The following is a 21,881-nucleotide window of genomic DNA, read 5'->3' as shown; positions in this document are numbered from 1 at the left end:
CCTCACTTCCCCTACTCCCTCACTCTGGGTTCTTGGGATGACTTCCCAAATAAACTGTCTGCAAATATGTCCTTGTCTCTAACTTCTCTCTTCATGGGAACTTAACCTAAGAAAATACACCATTTGAGAACTGAGCCTAACTGCATGCAAAATCAGCAGTTTACAATCTCAGGTTTATAGTAACCATTTCACTGCATTCTACAAACACAGTTATTTTAATCTCAAGCCTTCATCTACTAGGATTGGGAAAATGGAGTTTGATGGGAAAATTGAACCACAGTCTTTTTAGAGTGCTTCTGGTATTTCAAATGACTTGAATATGTACTGCAAAGGAATTGACAAATGTGAATTTTTATTTTTCTCGTCATTGGTCTGCACAGATTGATGGTGCTCTGCTGGCAAAATTTGTCTATCAATTCTCTCTAATGTTTCCCTGCCAATGTTGGTTTAATGGGATTATCTCTACTGCAACTAGGACACACCAGGGATATAGGAATTTCCTGAAGCCTTTCTGTGGTTCAATCTGCCTTGTATTACAGGACACACTTTTCAAGAACTGTGATTGAGAAAGGCAAAGAGCTCCTTTTTCTTTAATACATCAGTGTCTTCCTTTATGTTACTTTTCTGCCTGCTTCATTGGCTAAGCAAATCTGTTTTTCGTCTAAAACGGCAAGGCCCTTTTTACTCTCTGTTTCTCTCCATCATTTCACAGAGGTTCTGAAGGCTTTGTTTCTGAAAGGGTTTATAGACTTTTAGAAACCAAAGCCAGGGGATCTGTACATTTTCTATTTTCTATCATTCCTCTGAGGCAATAAATAAAAAAAATAGTAAGAAGGGAGAAAAAGAAAGAGGAGAAATAATGGGAAAAATACATACAAACATAGGTAAAAATCTAAAAGAATGTATATGAAACACTCATTAGTGTTTTATTTGTTGTATCTTTATTGGAACCCAATCAGAGAGAAAACAAAAAGGTAATTATTCACTGTTTCTACAAACCTGTCTGTCACTATTCCAAATACAAGTATATTCCAGTTAAAAAAAAAAAAAAAAAAAAAAGTTGTGTGCCTTTGCATGGGCATGTATGTGCAAAACTTTGTGTCCGTGCTAAGAAGGAAAGTGAAGCATGCCTTTCACATATAGCCTTTCAGGCTCAGTCTGTACAATCACAAAGCAACCTACTGATTCAGAGAAACCATCAGACAATTTGGTGTTTATTCCAATATATGTTCTGTAATACCCAGTTACCTTTATTTTTACTTTTCAAACTTCTTTTAGAATGATGTAGACAAATTACCTTTTCTTTATTTTATCTTCTATCTAGCACTTATTTTCCTCTCTGCCAAATTTTCTTTGAACCTGACAAATCTATTTTCATCACAGGATGAATCCTGGTAGATGCCTGAAAAATAAATTCCAGCTTTTGCAGAATTCTAGGTGGTTCTCTTTTGTGGAACTATAAGATGGGATCTCCAATGATTTTGTCTATTTTTCCATTCATCTTTTTGTGTTTCTTAGATGGCTGACCTCACCATTTATTTAGCTGACTTGGAGCATTGTAGTATGATCTACATGTGACATTTTTAATAAGCTTTGATGAAAAAATAAACAATGCAAATCTTACAACATCTGAAGGTAAAAGAAACCCCGAGAGGAAATTTAACTGTGCTATTACTCCTGCTGTACTCCTTACCAAAGGCCAAATTATGAGTGTAGGAAAGATGAAAAGAAACAGTACCCCATCAATGTTAACACACAAATATCTCATTACATATAAGACCTTAACAATCATAATGGCAAGAGTATGAAAAAGGTCCAGGTAATTATTACTAAATTCAAAATAATTTAAAACATTAACTACCTTGAAGAGCATTGATACAATTAGATGAGAAATCATAGTGATATAACAATTAGCACTTCTTCAACATTACTCTGTATGGTAGGTGTTCAAAGTAAATATAGGGTTGTTTGGCTTTGCATTGTTTTGTCGTTTTTCTGAATGAAAGCAGTTTGCTGCACAGAAGAAAAAAATGAATGCTATTTGAATTGCAAATTTCTGCTGCAACCATTAGTTTCCCCCTAATATTTTCTAGGGTAACTTAAAATTTGGACTGTTTAATCATTTCCAGTTGAAATACACTGTTTTTAGTCATCCCCTGGAAACACAGGAAACAAGATCTTCATAATCTCTGCTCTAGAGTATGTAGTAACCAAATATGGGGCGGGGAAGAGTAGAAAATTATTGCTAGATTTTATTACTGAATGCTCTTTTGCCACCATCTACTATTTCTCTCCTTAATATATGTATACCTAAATACATAATACATCTGACCAGTTGTCATTCTGCCTTTACCATTAGGTTAGGATCTGTGAAGTGGAACAGAACCTAGTGCAGACTATAAGCCTGGTATTTTCAGGAACAAGTTTTCCAAATGGTATTTCATTCTTTCTACTAAACAAAAAAAAAAAGTAAGGATGTAACATAAATATTATCAGTCTAATAAACTATTTACCATGTTATCCAACTGAGTGTTTGGTCACCAGAAAGAGCATTATCTTCTTTTGCCTGAAATAATGAAACAGAATTAAAATGGGAATTAATTGAAGTCCAATGAATGGCTGAGGAAAACAGCTTGCATTCACTGACTTTTAGATTGTTCATCTGTGTTCTCAACAGCTGTATAAAATATCAGCGTTTCTTTAACATTTATAGGAAACTTCCACACATACTGGGAAAAGTAGCAGCTTGAGTGAAGGACATACTGCCTTTTAATTACATAGTAATTTAATAAAGCTTCAAGGTACACACATGGTAAATACATTGTAATTATATATTCCTGCTGATAGAAATTGCTGCCCTGCAATTTCATTTCATACTGTATGTTGGCTGGACAGCATGGAACATATTGAATGACCTGTCAAAGTAAATGTTCATTTATATACAGCCAGTTAGGGACATCTATTGACTTCTAAAATAATACAATATCCAAACCACAAATGTTTAAGTTTTCCCTACATCCACTTTGGTGGATAAAAGGAGAGAGTTTTCTCTTTGTTTGCTCATGGATAGTGGGAGGAAAAGGGCACTGCAATGTTTTGGAAAATGATCAGGACTCTAGAATTACCTCCCACGCATCCGTGATATTTCCATTTATAATAAAAATGATGCTTTTCACTTATAGATTTCTTTCAACCTGGAAATCTCAAAACACTTCACAGATATTTTCTCATTCTTGCAGCTTCACTGTCAGGTATAGGGAAACAGACAGAACATGCCATCTGGACTTTTTCTTTATAAGACAAGTCACCTGGGGTAGGACACAATAGGTCAGACCCTGATGGAAGCAGTGTCTTTTCACCACTGCTGAATTAACCAGGTGATGTAGAATTTTTTTTAATGGTTATTTTTGGATCAACATTTCAGTAACCCGATTCAAGTCACTGAAAACAGAATAATAAAGCATCCATCCAAAGTTATGTGAAATTTTATTTGTATAGAGTCACAATGTTCTTAGGTATAGCCAGAGAGTATCCAAAACTCTTGAGAAACGTTTAAGTATTTTCGGAAAACTGCTTGTTTACCAAGCTTTTTGGGAATAAAATATTGCTAAAAAAATAAATAACCTGATGACAAAGACAACAGCTCACTATTAAAGTCCCTCTCTAAGTAGCTGGGAACAAAAAAGGGAAGTCAAATTCTTTTATTGATAGAAAATAAGACTTAGGATAGTGGTAATAATTTTAAACACTTGGTGTACTTTCCAATGTGAATTTTATTAATTTTATAACACCAAGATGTCCTATTCCTATTAGATGGAATAATTACACACTCAGCATTTCAAAGTAATAGATATCGAAATATTACTACATCCATTTTAAAGAAACTATAGTCCTCAGTTAGCTGCTGGGACCTCATGCAAAAGAAGTCACATCAGACAATAGGAAATGCATCCCATATTGCTTTGCTGCAGGGATTGCCTACTCAGAATGCAAATGAAGCAATACAGACTAATACTCATTATGAAAACTGTGTGAAAGGCGATCAAATGCTAGAATGTAAAGACCATGAAAGTAATATCAAAGACACCAGGGTCATTTAAAGGGCACACAATTCATTAATTAATTAATTTAAAAATGTGGTTTCTACTGTCATGGTTCATTGGTGATTGGCCCAGTTATATTGTATGAAGTAAAGAGCTGGTTGGCTTTCTTATTTTACACCACATTACTGATAGACTTCCTACTGTTTCCACTGAGAATACACAATTTGTAGGCACTAAGTTAATCAATGAGATAGCATGGCAAACTTATTAAGACTCTCTTCATTGGTAGACCTAAATATTTCATCCTTATCTACTTATTTGTTCCATTATATCTTCACTTTTAATTATCTCATTTCTAATTCAAATCTTCTTCTCTCAGATTAACACTTTTATTTATCTATGCAGGTCAACCCTTGACAATCTTTTTTTTTAAAGCTTCTTAATCCTTTAGTATTTAAAATACATACAAGATCACAGAAAATGGGAAAATGCAGAATCTTTTAATGTGCACAAATAGAAAGATTTTTGTTACGTCTTAGACACCTTCTGCTAAGCACACATCTAACTGAAATAATTGGACTTTCTCATTATATGAATATTTGTGAGTCATTTTAAACTTGAGATAAAAGCAATTGGATGCAATTTGGAGTAATATGCACCATACTTCTAGTATTAAATATTGGGTAAATGAGTTATGTGTACCCATCTAGTTTGCATTTTTATTCGTCATCTTTGGATACCAATGCACCAATTTGGATAATTTCTGCCTAAAGATTATAAAGATGTGGCAATGCACAGGGATACACTGATGATTTCCCAATGACTTAGAATCTACTGGGGCTTTGAGTGAGCTATAAATATGAGATAACAGTACATTTTTTATGCTCCAACTCCTTTCCCAGGCTATGAAAGTGTCAGTAAAGAGACCAGTTAGAATAAATGCCAGTAGCCATTATTGATTTTAGAAACATGATATGGATGAGATACAAACCTTGATTCTATCTGTCCAAAGACAGGAATAGGAAAATCTAAGGAACTGAGCAAAGCCGTATTGGAACATTAAGAAAATCATGCAGGGGAGGGGCCAAGATGGCTGACTAGAAACAGCTGTGGTAGAGGCACCCACAGAAAAGTATCAAAATGGCAAGTGAATCCTGCACCGGCAACTGAGGTATCCAGGTTCTCTCGTTAGGACTGACTAGGCAGTTGGCATGACCCATGGAGAGCAGAGAAAAGCAAGGTGGTGCAACGACCCATCTGAGATCCACAGAGGGAAAGGGGAGCTCCTACCCCCAGCCAAGGGAGGCAGTGAGTGATTGTGCTACCCTGCCAGAGAAGTCATGTTTTTTCCATAGAGCTGTACAACCTGTGGATTAGGAGATTTCCCTTGTGAGTCCACACCACTAGGGCCTTGGGTCCCAAGCACAAAGCGGTGCCGATTTCCAGAAGCCACTCCTCTGGACACTCCCTAAGGCTACTGCGTCCCCAGGGGAGAAGGGTGTCTACCATCACTATGTCTGCCTGCTGCCTAAGATGACTGAGTTCCTAGGGAGAGGGGCAGCAGCCATCACTGTAGCTCCAGTCTGCCATGCTTTCCCTGCTGGTGCCAGGGGGATTGGATGGTTTGGACCCAGGAGGAAATCCCCACAAGTGCAGCACAGCAGCTGTGGGAGATCATGGCCATACTGCCTTCTTAGGCTAGACCCTGACCCATCCCTCCTCACTGGACAGGGCCTCCCTGCAGGGATTTCAGCAACTCCAGCCAGGGACAAAATCTGATCTCCCTGGGACTGAGCCCCTCAAGGGAAGGACAGCCACGGTCTCTACAGATCAGCAGACTTAGTCTTTCCCTTTCCTGGATCTGAGGAATCTGGGCAGCCCAGATGAGTGGAATTCCTCCCAGAACAGCACAACTCATCCACCAAGGGGCAGTCAGAGTGCTTCATTAAGTGAGTCCTGAATCTCATGCCCCTTAACTAGGTGAAAACTCCCAATATACCTTATACAGTAGTGTTCCCACTGACATCAAGTCAGGGCTCTGTGTGGACAGTGATCCCAGAGGAAGGAGCAGGCAGACATCTGTGCTGTTCTGCAGCCTCCATGCATGACACCTTCAGGTGCAGGAAGGACCAGGTGAATAGGGTCTGGAATGGAACCCCAGCCAACAGCAGCAGCCTTACAGAAGAGGGGCCTGACTTTTAAAAAATGCTGAGAACCCAAGAAACCAGAGTGCCTCTTCTCCTCCAAATGATTGAAATACCTCTCCAGCAAGGGCACAGAACAGGACAGAGGCTGAAATGAGTGAATTGACAGAAATAGGCTTCAGAAGGTGGGTAATAACAAACTTTGCTGAGCTAAAGGTACATGTTCTAACCCAATGCAAAGAAGCTAAGAACCATGATAAAACATTACAGGAGCTGTTACCATAATAGCCAGTTTAGAAAGGAAGTGATGGCCTGATGGAGCTGAAAAACACAACACAAGAACTTCACAATGCAAACACATGTATCAATAACTAAATAGACCAAGTAGAGGGAAGAATTTCAGAGCTTGAAGACTACCTTGCTGAAATGACAGGCAGATAAGATTAGAGAAAAAAATAATGAAAAGGAATAAACAAAACCTCCAAGAACTATGGGATTATGTAAAAAGAACAAACCTATGACAGATTTGGGTACCTGAAAGAGATGGGGAGCATGGAATCAAGTTGGAAAACATACCAGGATATCACCCAGGAGAACTTCCCCAACCTAACAAGACAGGCCAACATTCAAATTCAGGAAATTCAGAGAGAACCCTAGTAAGACAGTCTATGAGAAGATCAACCCCAAGACACATAATCATCAGATTCCCCAAGGTTGAGATTAAGGAAAATAAAGTTAAGAGTAGCAAGGGAGAAAGACCAGGGCACCTACAAAGGGAAGCCCATCAGACTAAAAATGGACTTCTCAGCAGAAACCCTGTAAGCCAGAAGAGATTGGGGGCCAATATTCAACATTCTTAAAGAAAATAATTTCCAACCCAGAATTGCATATCCAGCAAAACAAAGCTTCATAAACAAGGAATAAATAAAATCCTTTTCAACAAGCAAATGCTGAGGGAATCATCACCACCAGGCCGGCCTTGCAAGAGCTCCTGAAAGAAGCACTAAATATGGCAGCCACTGCAAAAACACACTGAAGGATGAAAACCAATAACACAACATCAACAAGTCTGCAAAATAACCAGCAAGCATCATGATGACAGGATAAAATTCACACATAACAATATTAACCTTTCATGTAAATGGGCTAAATGCCCCAGTTAAAAGACACAGAATCACAAGCTGGATAAGGAGTCAAGACCTATTGGTATGCTGTATTCAAGAGACCCATCTCATGTGCAAGATACATATAGGCTTAAAACAAAAGGATGGAGGAAAATTTACCAAGCAAATGGAAAGCAGAAAAAAGCAGTAGTTGCAATCTTAGTGTTTGACAAAACAGACTTTAAGCCAACAAAGATGAAAAAAGACAAAGAAGGGCATTACTTAATGGTAAAGGGATCAATTCAACAAGAAGAGTACCTACCCTAAATCTATATGCTCCCAATACAGGAGCACCCAGATTTATATAAACAAGTTCTTAGAGACCTACAAAGAGACTTAGACTCTCACACAATAATAGAGGGAGACTTTAACACTTCACTGTCAGTATTAGACAGATCAACAAGATAGAAAATTAACAAGAATATTCACCACTTGAACACAGCTCTGGATCAAGTGGACCTGATAAATATCCAAAGAACTCTCCACCCAAAACCAACAGAATATACATTCTTCTCAGGACCACATGGCACTTATTCTAACATCAATCACATAATTGGAAGTAAAACACTTCTCAGCAAATGCAAAAGAACTGAAATTGTAACAATCTCTCAGACCACAGTGCAATTGAATTAGAACTCAAGATCAAGAAAGTCACTCAAAACCACACAACTACATGGAAATTGAACAACCTACTCCTAAAAGATTTCTGTGTAAATAATGAAATTAAGGCAGAAATCAAAAAGTTATTTGAAACCAAACAGAACAAAGAAACAACATACCAGAATCTCTGGGATGCAGCTAAAGCAGTGTTAAGAGGAAAATTTATAGCACTAAATGCCCACATCAAAAAGCTAGAAATATCTCAAATTAACATCATAACATCACAACTAAAAGAACCAGAAATCCCAAAGCAATCAACTCCAAAAACTAGCAGAAGACAAGAAATAACTAAGATCAGAGTGCAACTGAAGGAGACAGAGACACACACAAAAAAATTCTTCAAAAAAATCAATGAATCCAGGAGGTGTTTTTTTGAAAAAAATAAATAAATAAATACACTGCTAGCTAGACTAATAAAGAAGAAAAGAGAGAGGGATCAAATAGACACTATAAAAATGATAAAGGGGATATCACTATTGACCCCACAGAAATACAAACAACCATCTGAGAATACTATAAACAGCTCTATGCAAATAAGCTAGAAAATCTAGAAGAAATGGATACATTCCTGGACACATACACCCTCCCAAGACTAAACCAGGAAGAAGTTGAATCCCTGAATAGACCAATAACAAGTTCTGAAATTTAGGCAGTAAAAAATAGCCTACCAACCATAAAAAGACCAGGACCAGACATTTACAGCTGAATTCTACTAGAGGTACAAAGAGGAGCTGGTACCATTTCTTCTGAAACTATTACAAACAATTGAAAAGGAGGGACTTCTCCCTAACTCATGTTATGAGGCCAGCATCTTCCTGATACCAAAACCTGGCAGAGATACAACAAAAAAAAGAAAACTTCAGGCCAGTATCCCTGATGAACATCTATGGAAAAATCCACAATAAAATACTGGCAAACCAAATACAGCAGCACATCAAAAAGCTTATCCAGCACCATCAAGTTGGCTTTATCCCCAGGATGAAAGCCAGGTTCAACATATGCAAATGAATAAACGTAATTCATCACATAAACAGAACTAAAGACAAAAAACACACAATTATCTCAATAGATCCAGAAAAGATTTTGATAAAATTCAACATCCCTCTATGTGAAAACTCTCAATAAACTAGGCATTGATGAAACATATCTCAAACTATTAAGAGCCATTTATGACAAACCTGCAGCAGATATCATACTGAAATGGGCAAAAGATGGAAGTATTCCCCTTGAAAACTGCCACAAGAGAAGGATGCCGTGTCTCACCACTTTTATTAAACATAGTATTGGAATTTCTGGCCATGGAAATTAGGCAAGAGAAAGAAACAAATAGTATTCAAATAGGATGAGAGGAAGTCAAACTATTTATTTGCAGACTACATGATCCTATGTCTAGAGAACCCCATTGTCTCAGTCCAGAAGCTCCTTAAGCTGATAAGCAAATTCAACAAAGTCCCATGATACAAAATCAATGTACAAAAGTCCCAAGCATTCACCAACAATGGACAAGCAGAGAGGCAAATCATGAATGAACTCTCATTCACAATTGCTACAAAGAGAATAAAATACCCAGGAATACAGCTCACAAAGGAAGTGAAGGACCTCTTCAAGGAGAATTACAAACCACTGCTCAAGGAAATCAGAGAGAACACAAACAAATGGAAAAATATCCCATGCTCATGGATAGAAAGAATCAATATTGTGAAAATGGCCATATGGCCCAAAGTAATTTATAGATTCAATGCTATTCCCATCAAACTACCATTCACATTCTTCATAGAATTAGAAAACAAAACAAAACCAAAAAACTACTTTAAAATTCACATGGAACAAAAAAGTGCCCATAGAGCCAACACAATCCTAAGCCAAAAGAACAAAGCTAGAGACATCTTGCTACTCAACGTCGACCTATGCTACAAGGCTATTGTAACCAAAACAGCGTGGAACTGGTACAAAAACATATAGACCAATGGAACAGAAAAGAGATCTCAGAAATAAGACTGCACATCTGCAGCATCTGATCTTTGACAAACCTGATAAAAACAAGCAATGAGGAAAGGATTCCCTATTTAATAAATGGTGCTGGGAAAACAGGCTAGCCATATGCAGAAAACTGAAACTGGATCCCTTCCTCACACCTTATATAAAAATTAACTCAACATGGATTAAAGACTTAAATGTAAAACCCAAACTATAAAAACCCTAGAAGAAAATCTAGGCAATACTATTCAAGACATAGGCACAGGCAAAGATTTCATGATGAAAATATCCAAAGCAATTGCAACAAAAGCAAAATTTGACAAATGGGATCTAATTAAACAAAAAAGCTTCTGCACAGCAAAAGAAACCATCATCAGAATGAACAGACATCCTACAGAATGGGAGAAAATTTTTGCAATCTATTCATCTGACAAAAGTCTAATATTCAGAATCTACAAGGAACTTAAACAAATTTACAAGAAACAAACAATCAAATCAAAAAATGGGCAAAGAACATGAACAGACAGTTCTCTAAAGAAGACATTTATGCGGCCAAACGTGAAAAAACAGCTGAACATCACTGATCGTTAGAGAAATGCAAATCAAAACCACAATCAGATGACATCGGATGCCATTCAGAGTGACGATTATTAAAAAGTCAAGAAACAACAGATGCTGGTGAGGCTGTGGAGAAATAGGAATGCTTTTACACTGTTGGTGGCAATGTAAATTAGTTCAACCATTGTGGAAGTCTGTGTGGCAATTCCTTAAAGAGCTGGAACCAGAAATACCATTTGACCCAGAAATCCCATTACTGGGTATATACCCAAAGGAATGTAAATCATTCTATTATAAAGACACACGTATATGTTGTGTTCATTGCAACACTTTTACAATAGCAAAGACATAGAATCAACCCAAATGCCCATTGAAGATAGACTAGATTTAAAAAAAGTGGTACATAGATACCATGGAATACTATGCAGCCATAAAGAGGAACAAGATCATGTCCTTTGCAGGGATACGGATGGAGCTGGGAGCCATTATCCTCAGCAAGCTAACACAGGAACAGAAAACCAAACACCACATGCTTTCACTCATAAGTGGGAGCTGAACAATGAGAACACATGGACACAGGGAGGGGAACAATACACACTGGGACCTGTCGATGGGGCAGGGAGAGGGAGAACATCAGGATAAATAGCTAATGCAGCTGAGCTTAATACCTAGGTGATAAGTTGATAGGTGCAGCAAACCATGACACAGATTTACCTAAGTAACAAACTTGCATGTCCTGCACATGTATCCTGGAACTTAAAATAAAATAAATAAAATTTTAAAAAAAGAATGCAGATATATAAAGGATCTGAGAAATGAGGAGCCATGGAAAACAACAACAAGTGTCAAAGAGATCAAATACAGTGTTCATCTACTTCTCAGATTTGTGTGAGGACTAGAGGGGGCATAATAATTATTTTAATATGATTCACATGAAAAATATAAAAATTAGATATTTTAAAAATAAAATATGGGTGGTGCATTAGCCCATTCTCATACTGCTATAAAGAACTACTTGAGACTGGGTAATTTATGAATAAAAGAATTTTACTTGACTCGCAGTTCCACAGGTTGTACAGGAAGCCTGGTCGTGAGGCTTTAGGAAATGTACAATCATGGCAGAAGGCAAAGGAGAATTATGCATGTTTCACCACAGTGGAGCAGAAGAGAGAAAGAAAGCTGGGAGGTGCCACACTTCTAAACAACCAGATCTCCTGAGGACTCGCTCACTATCAGAAGAACAACAAGGGGGAAATTTACCCCCATGATCCAGTCACCTCCCACCAATACTTTCCTCCAATTAGACATGAGATTTGGGTGAACACACAAATCCAAACCATATCAGGTGGGTAGTAGGGAGTATTTGGAACAACAGTCTGGGCTGCACAAGAAGGATTCAGGTCTGGGTGCAGTGGCTCACACCTACAATCCTAAGTACTTTGGGAAGCCGAAGTGGGAGGATCAGTGGAGCTCAGTTGTTTCAGAACATCCTGGGCAACATAGAAGGACCTCATGTCTACTGAAAATAAAATAACTAGCTAGGAATAGTCATTCCTGCCTGTGATCCCAGCTACTTGGGAGGCTGGGGTGGGTGGATCACTTGAGCCCATTAAGTAGAGGCTGCAGTGGGTGATGATAGTCACACCGCACTCCAGCCTGGGTGACAGAGGAGACTCTATCTCAAAGAAGAAATGATCCACCTTTACATAATCAGGTAGGATTGACTCTGTGTCTATCTGCATTTTTTTCTGTCTACATCCGAGGTAATCCTTTGCATTATACCAAGGTAATCCTTCCCATCATAATCCCACATTTCAGAGGGCTTCTTGATCAGCCCTGTTTAGCCTGGACTCACCTACATGGGAATAAACCAGAGAACAACCCAACAAGTCTCCAAAAACCTGTGGTTCCATCCAGGAATGACGATAGGTTCCATCCAGCATTCTATACAAGTATGGATTCCTGGCCACCCGTGCTGTTGCTGCTGCTGTACTTTTTGTGGCTTATGTGTTGAAAGGTCTAGCCTAGTGTCTCCCACCTCATGGATGGAGGCAGACCCGAGGCTTCCAACCTGAGAGGCAAAGACTACCACATTGACACTCTCTGTAAATGACAGAAACTTTCTTTCTAGACTTCTTGATTGTCAGCTGCACAAAGGGCATTCATAATGTGGTGAAATACAATGTCATCTGACCTTCCAAAGAGGCACCATCATTACTGATAGTATTTTGTCATTGCCAGTCATGTCCAAATGGCCAGCATTGTCTGCACTGTCCAACACAGAGGCTGAATTGCTGGGAAGTCAATTGTGTGGTATGTCAGGACAAGCAGGACTTACACATCTCTCAATGCATGCCAGAATGTTGACATTTCTTTGAAGTTTAAAAACTTATAAAGCAATTCCAAGTGTGTTCTTCTTTATAGTCATAAAATCCCTAACAGATAGGGTGGGAACAACTGTTTTGCTTCAAAATCCAAGTTTTTATCATTACACAGAGTATGTGGAAACATATCTGATCCTGCAGAATGGATTCTTTTACTCTCCATTTAGGCTGCACATATCATGAAAATGATAATTATCCTTTTTCTTTTAATTTTACTCTATATCATTCCATCAAACAGCTGTCCAAACAATAATTCTGGCTGATATTCAGTCTTGTATAAATTATATTTCTGCTTGTTTTAGCTTCATGTATTTTTTTTCAAAATAAGTCATTATTTACCTGGAAAGCCCTTTCATCCCAGTCCTAAATCACATTTGCAAGCTCACCTTCTACCTTATTCCTAGTATCTATTCCTAATACCCCCTCAGATCCACTCAGAATCTTAATTTGCCTCCTTCAATACCATATTGGTTGGAACTCAGATCACCTACCCCTGTCTACCATCTAGAAGTGCTATTTATGTGGCCTTCTCTGTCCTTCACGAGATCATGAACATCCAGAGGCCAGGGAATTTAATGTTTGAGTCTCAGAGTCTAGCCAATAGCTGATACACAGTAGATGCTCAGTGAATTTTGGATGAATCAAATTCATGCCACTTTGTCATTATTTTGAAAAAGTATCATAAACTAAAGGAAGAATTATTTACTAGATCATGATCCCCTTGAGGTAAAAAACCACTTTTCTTTTTTGTTGTTGTTGTTGTTGTTTGTTTTTTAAGATGGAGTCTCAGTCTGTAGCACTGGTTGGAGTGCAATGGCACAATCTTGGCTCACTGCAACCTCCACCTCGTGGGTTCAAGTGATTCTCCTGCCTCAGCCTCCCAAGTAGCTGAGATTACACCACCACACCCAGCTAATTTTTGTATTTTTAGTAGAGATGAGGTTTTGCCATATTGGCCAGTCTGGTCTGGAACTCCTGACCTCAAATGATCTGCCCGCCTCAGTCTCCCAAAGTGCTGGGACTATAGCCTATAGATAGGTCTCATTAAATGTATTAATTATATAACTACAGATGCACTGCAAACTTTTCATGATGTTTAAATTCCTATGTAACCAGGTGAGTATATCTGTATATCTGCTCATTTTAAAAATAATATTGATGTTATATACTAAATAAAAGGGACGGGATCGAGGAGTTCTCACCAAGGAAGAACTGTGACCGTGCAGAAAAATACCACCGTTTTTAAAAATGCCCTTTCTCATTGTCTCTCTGGCAATGCACAGAAACGACATCATTGATAAAAACTACCTTGATGACTCAGCCTTCAAAATAAATTGCACTGCTCACTGCATCTATTGTTAGTCAACAATGCTTACCCCACGCTCATTGGAAAACTTGTAATTATTTGAGCAGTAACAAGTTTAGGTAATACCAGGGGAGTCATAAATAGTATTTAGAGGTTTCTATAAAAGCTTTTTAATTTGTTACTCCACAGCTCATTTACCTTGTATACAATGTGTCACAGAAAATACACTTCTGAGATACAGGGACTGGAGAGAAAACGTTATGCACATCATGGTGTGTGTTATAAAAATGTACTTTTTCATCCTCACTAAGGCTGCTATAGAAAGGAAGAATCTAAGGATGTTAAAAGCCACAGTACACAATTCAGAAATATATGCAGCCCTTCTGGGACTGCAGGTTGCCTACATGTGTTTTGGACAGTATGCAAGAGGTGTGGTACTAGGCTTCAGTGACTAATTGAAACAATTCCATAGGTTCTGGTGAACATGAAAATCGGCTGTACTCTAACTGAAGAAAAAAAAAAATTCTACTGCTTTCTCTTTCCTTCTTCAAATCCTAATGAGAGAATAATTAGTTTTGTGTTCTTAAGATCATGTTTTCCTTAGGGGACCACTCATGTTCCAACTTCCATAGTAGGAAAATAGAAACATAACAAAACAAAAATCTATGTAAGATATCTTTGTAAATCAGTGGGACTTTTTGTTCATGGCTGGATTGCTGGATGCTTTTATTATACCAACCTGCAGGGTAAAAAGATTGTGAATCTTAAAGCCAAAGAGCTTTTTTGTCAATGTGTAAGAAGCATTGTTTTCAAACTCTCCAATTTACAGATTCTAAAAAATCCCACACTCTTTCTTTAAATCCATCATTCAACATATAACAGTCTTTCAATGGTTTGACCTTAACTCACTTGCCTTACAATCTAAGCTCCATGTTCTTTTCACTAGTATCTAATTATGCCAGTGGTTCCTTTATTCCATCCATTGTCTCATATATCATTATTTTTAGGTTAAAATCTAAGTAGTTCCTGAAGATTGGACTCAATTCCATGGCACGTATAAAGTTTTGAGAGTCTACTGAAAAGGTAGTTTGACCCTTTGTGTCTAAAACTACCTGCTTGTTAATATATGCTTACTACTTGGATCCTAATTTTGCATATTTCTTAACATTGCTAACAATAGCTGGATTTGGAAATGTTTCTTTTCCAATCTAAAATGATTACAAATCTGATACTTTGGTGAAAGATACTTAGAATATAGTGACAATTATATACAAGGATGTAATTAGAAGAGTGATTGGTAAATTCTTAAAAGTTGCAATTGTAACTCATACTTCAGCTACGTTGGATTTTAAGCATGTTTATTTACATTCGTCAAGCTTTTTAAGATTTCAGACATGGCTTAAGAGTTCTCAGAAAGTTTGGAGAGAGATTTCTACAGCCCTAACAGGAGATTTACTGAGAAATTACCAAATGTATGACTCAATTTGTTCCAAAAAGATGATAGCAAACAGAGTCATTTAAGTATATATGTTTTTCCCTTTACCGCAGCTCTAAAAATCAGGGTTCAGATATTGGAAGTCTGTTTACTATTCCCCCACATCACATAAATAGTATAGTATTATATATTTTAATTAACATTCTTTTATTTTCAGTTAAAACTAAACATTACAAGGTTACATATATTCTATTTTCGTGTGTGTGTGTGTTTACATGAACTGGATGCCCTCAGTGAGCGACGTTCCGAGAATCATGGGTCTAGTGAATTTTGCACTAAAGATTTGTCTTTTTTTCTAATAAATATTCCCTTAGCAAAAATTATTCAACAGTCAAAGGTAGCGATAGGAAACATAAGGGCTCCAGGCCAAATCTGGCCATCCGCCTGTTTCAGTACATAAAGTTTTATCAGGCCAGCTGTTGTGGCTCGCGCCTGTAATCCCAGAATTTTGGGAGTCCGAGGTGGGCGGATCACCTGAAGTCAAGGGTTCGAGACCAGCCTAGTCAACATGGTGAAACCCCGTCTCTACTAAAAATACAAAAAACTTAGCTGGCGTGTTAGCGGGTGCCTGTAATCCCAGCTACTCAGGAGGCTGAGGCAGGCAGAATTGTTTGGATTTGGGAAGCAGAGGTTGCAGTGATCCAAGATCATACCACTGCACTCCATCCTGGGTGACAGAGCAAGATTCCATCTCAAAAAAAAAAAAAAAAAAAAAAAAATTATTGGAACACAGCCATGTTTATTTGCTTGCATATCATCTATGGAAGCTTTTACCCTATAATGGCAAAGTTACATAGCTGCAACAAAAACTATTTGGTCCACACAGCATAAAATGTTTACTATCTGGCTTCATCTAGAAAGTTTGCCAACTCCTAGCTTAATTTCATCTAAAGTAGGAGCACCTGTCTGGTTTTTTTTTTTTTTTTTTTTTTTTTTTTTTTTTTTTTTTTTTTTTTTTTTGTCAAATATTTATAAATGCCACCAAAGTCTTCAGATGGTGGGTGCTGGATAATGGGGTACTTTCTGCTCCTTTTCTGATCATCTTCTCATACTTCCCAGTGCTGAGTGAAAGGGAAGAGGAAGGGAATTCTGAGAAAGAAGTAGGATAAAGAGTAGAGGATCAGTCAGTCTTTTCTTGGCCGCCTTACAATCAGACAATTTTTTTCTTTTATTTTTTGCCACTGTAGCTTTTCAAACATATACATTTCCAGAACAGTCTTCAGACTAATTGCAGGGAGTAGCTTTCCCCCACAATTATTTTAATAAAAATGTATAGGAATTCTGTGTTTTACACTGGCATTTGCAATTAACCCCTGACCCTCAAAAGGTATAACAGCATCTGTTCAAGAATCATGTGATACTTGTGAAACCACATTCCTTTCTTCCCCCTCTGGACTTGTTAATTTCCAAGAAGACAGACACTGTCTTCACCTGAATTTATTCTTGTTTCAAAGTATGTGATTCCAGGTATACCAAAAGTCTTTCTTTTTAGGAATTCAATTATATAAAATGCCTGCTTTTCAACCCTGTCTTTTTTCCAAGTTGAAAATTGTGTTGGATGTGAAACATTTTAACATAGAGACTAGCTCACTCACTTCCACTCATGAAGTTTGATGATATAAGATAAAGATAGTTGACATTCTATGCATCACTGTTTTATCTTCTTATATCAGAGTGAATTAATTTCTACATGTAAAAAATGCAAGAATGAAAGGCCTTGTAATACAGATGTAATTCCTCTGATTCCATGTGCAAACTGATTCAGTCATGTTCCCTTTAACCTCCCCATTCTATGAGGGTTGCCGATGAGCTTGATGCTACATCTGTGGAGTCAGCTGCTCACAATAAAAATTACAGCCATTAATGTAATGGTTTTAAAATGAAAATTGTTCACAGAAGAGGAATATTTTAGTAAAAATATCCCAAGTCTGGAAATGTGTCCTTTTATTTCTTTCAACAATTATACATTAGACACATTTTTATAATATAATTAGAATTTCATTGTATTATGTTTAATGGTCTCGTCATTGAACATGCAACATAAAAATATAGTAAAAGTTACAAATCCAGAAGCCTGACTGTTAGGATAATCAAGAAAATGAGACAAAAACTAAGGAGATTAAAGAGATTGGGCCAGATAGATCATTACATTAAGAGCCTCCCACTATTACTGTCCTAAACAAACCATATATTTTGGTTAAAATTAATTGGTTCATATTCTCCGAGATTTGGTTCTTCTTTGAACATTTTGTTCCTATCTCCAGTTTCATTCAAAAGCATTTCAGCATCATGTCTGTCCTAATAAACAAAACTGTATGCAATATCTTTCTTTTCTGAAACCCTATAGTTGTCCATTTCTTTCACATGAAAATTTTTATATACATGTATAATATATCTCGAACTTAATATCCATGTGAAATATCTATATCTATCCCAGCTGGTTGGGCTTCCATGCTAGAGACCATCACTCTCATAATACCTTATGCACACACACCACATCCCAAGTATCTGGGGTTCATTCCTTTCCTTTGATTTTTGTCCTTGATACTTTACTCATTAATCCTAACTGATAAAAATAAGAATCTCCTCTTCAGCATGTAGTGTCTAGGCCATAAGGCAGTTTGAATGAAGCAATACCAGAACCAGCAGAACCATTAAATTCATTCATATATCTTCACTCTGACAGCATTTCTCCTAAGCACATCCAAGACTCTCTTTATCAGGACTTGCAGCCTGATGCCCTGCTCCCTCCCCAGGTTGTATTCAGTAGACATGAGGAGGTGGAGTTCAAGCACAGCAGGCATTGGGAGGGCAGGCATCAGTAATTCCAGGTCATCTTTCAATCCTCAGCACAGCAGAGGAATTGCTCTCAGGAATTAGTACAGCCCCAGTGGTCCTTAATGCTCATAGCTACCTGGATATATGGAAAGCAGATGCAGTAGAGGCATAGGTTCCAGAAAAACATAGATTTTAGATCTGTGAATAGGCATCTAGAACATTTTTTTGAGACATAGTCTTACTCTGTCACCCAGGCTGGAGCGTAGTGGCATGATCTTGCCTCATTGAAGCCTTGACCTCCTGGGCTCAAGTGATCCTCCTGCCTCAGCCTCCAGAATAGCTGGAACTACAGGCACACATCACCCAGCTAATTTTCATATTCATATATATATATATATATATATATTTAGAGGTGGGGTCTTGTGATGTTGTCCAGGCTGATCTCAAACTCCTGGCCTCAAGTGATCGTCCTGCCTTAGCCTCCCAAAGTTCTGGGTTTATAGGTGTGAGCCACAACACCCAGCCAAGAACTTTCACTACCCTGAAGAAAACTGTCAGGTTTATGGAAATTGAAAATTCATGTGCCACAGTCCTAGGCCTGGTAATGGTTTGAATGCACAGTAGGTCCTTAGCAACAAGGAGTTAAACTAGTGACTGGAAACAAAAACTCAGAATGACTGTTCAGGGCAACTTAGTCAGGATTCAGCAAGGATGAATAAACATTCATGGAAAATATATTCACTCTTTCATTTCCAAATATATATTGAATATATACTATGTCTCTGATACTCTTCTTGGGCAGCTTGCAAAGCAATGAATAAAATGAAAAGGGTCTTCATCCACAGACAGCTTACATTCTAATGGAAAATACAACTACAATAAATAATTGAAAAAATACATCAGATAATTTTAGATACTGATGAATGCAAGGAAGATAATGAAGCCATGGGCTGGGGGAGTGACTGGGTGTGGGGGGGGGGGGCTACATAGGTAAGGTATTCAGAAAAGGCTTGGCCCATCAGGGAGTGATATTGGAAATGAAACCTGTCTAATGAGGAGCCAGAGATTTGAAGAGCCAGAGGAAGGGGCACCTATCCTAAGCACTAAGGAGAGAATGAGTTGGCATTATTACAGATGTACACTACCAAAGCTGCATGAGGCCAGGCCTTAGATGAGGGGCAGTTCATGTTGTCTTCTCAAAGGTGAAGATTTGGGAATTTATTCTAAGAGTTGTAGGAATCCAGTGACAAGTTGTCAAAGGGGAATGACACAACCAGATTTTCATTTTCAAAATATCCCTCTGTAACTGCAGGGTATCCTGATTTGGGAAGGTTAAGAGAGGAAAACTGCTGACCAGGCTGAGGCGGAAGAATTGCTTGAACCTGGGAGGCAGAGGTTGTAGTGAGCAGAGATCATGCCACTGCACTTCAGCCTAGGTGACAGAGCAAGAACCTTTCTCAAAAAGAAAAAAAAAAAAGGTTTAAAATATAAAACCATAGAGATAGATAATTATAAAATGTCACGCAGTCTTTACTCAGATGTACATAATTTATTCATTGATATATTCTACAAATATTTTGAGCACTTATTAAGTACCACACATTCTTAGATAAGGGTGATACAACAACGACTAAGACAAATTATCCAACTCTCATGGAATTTATATTCTAGTTGGAGAGAGAGGTAGTAAACAAACATGTTAACAAATGAGTATATAATGTGAAGTAGTGAAGTATATAAAATGAACAGCAAAGAATCCACACATGTATTGGATTATGGTGGGAGAGAACAACAGGAGAGAAGCCAATAATGCAATCTAGTGTCATATCATAATGAGAACTATTAGGAGTAATAAAATAGGATAAGGAGATTGAAGGAGATTGGAGTTGAGGGAGAGGATTGAATTATTTTTAATATGGTGGCCACGAAAGGCCTTTCTAAAGACGCTGCATTTTCAGGTCAGAGACATGAATAAAGTGTGGAAGCAAACTGTTCACTCCTCTGTTGATGAAAATTTAGGTTAATTTTAATCTTTTGCTACTATAAAATGATAAAGTAGTCAACAGTTTTTGTCTCTTGTATACACATTGAAATGTTTCTTTAGGGTGTATGATGAGGAACAGGATTACAGGGCTGTCCATCTTCAAGTCTGCTAGACACTGCATTGCATACTGACCTCCAAAATGATTGTACATCTATCTAGGAGCATATACACTTTGAAGGAGGAAAACCTTCCTCTCTAACCAGAGGATTTGTGGTCCCAAGAGTGTGGGGAAAACTCCAGTTATATATATTTTTTCTCTTTCTCTGTCTTCGCATAGGCCAGAAAGCTGAAGCTTCAATTACTATGATCTTTGCTACCCCTAATGTTGACATGGTTGTGGGTAGTATATGGCAGCATAGAGTAACTAATGCTCCAGCTTTCTGGCCAGAGGACAAAAAGTGAAAGCACCAGGGAATTGGAAAATACCTGGGAAACTTTAGGGAGAAGCTCAGGAATACAAACCCATAAAGTTATTTATAAACCAATGGGCTCTAAATGATCTAAATATACTAACTAAAAAAGTGAGATGGACAACATAGATTTTTTAAAAATGGATTCAGCCAAGTGCTATCTATGAGAAACTCATGCCAAATGCAATGATAGAGTTAGATTAAAATTAAAGGGATGGAAAAATATTTCCCATACAAATGCTAATCAAAAGAAAGTTAGAATAGCTATATTAATATCAGACAAAGTAGATTTCAGAGCAAAGAAAATTACCAGAATCGAGATATTACATAACAATAAAAGGGTAAATCCACCAAGAAGCCATAACAACCCTACATGTACATGAATATAACAAAACAGCCTCAGAACATGAAGGAAAACCTAAAAGAACTGAATGGAGAAGTAAAAAAATCCACAATTATATCTGTGGATTTATTTATCAGTCATAGATAAACTAGTAGACAGAATACTGGAAAAGATATAAAAGGACAAAATGCCACCAACGATCAACGGGTTCTAATTGATATTTACGTAATTATCCATCCAAGCAGGAAAATACTTATTATTTTCAAGTGTATACCCAACACTCACCAAATAAGGATATTCTGATTCATAAAACAAATCTTAACAACGTAAAAGAATTGATATTATACAAAATATGTTCTCTGATTGCTGTGGTTTTCCCACCCAAACTCATGCTGAAATTTGATTCTCAGTGTGGTGGTGTTGGGAGTTGGGGCCTAGTGGGAGGTGTTTGAGTCTCAGAGGTGATCCTTCATGAGTTGATTGATGCCCTCCTATGGGAGTGAAATTTTGCTCTCTCAGGATTGGATTAGTTACCAGAGAGTGAACTGTTATAAAAGCAAGGTGGACTTCCTAGAC

The sequence above is a fragment of the Rhinopithecus roxellana genome, chromosome 11, assembly GCF_007565055.1.
Source record: "Rhinopithecus roxellana isolate Shanxi Qingling chromosome 11, ASM756505v1, whole genome shotgun sequence".
NCBI classification, from domain to species: Eukaryota; Metazoa; Chordata; class Mammalia; order Primates; family Cercopithecidae; genus Rhinopithecus; species Rhinopithecus roxellana.
Note: the sequence above shows the minus strand (reverse complement) of the source record.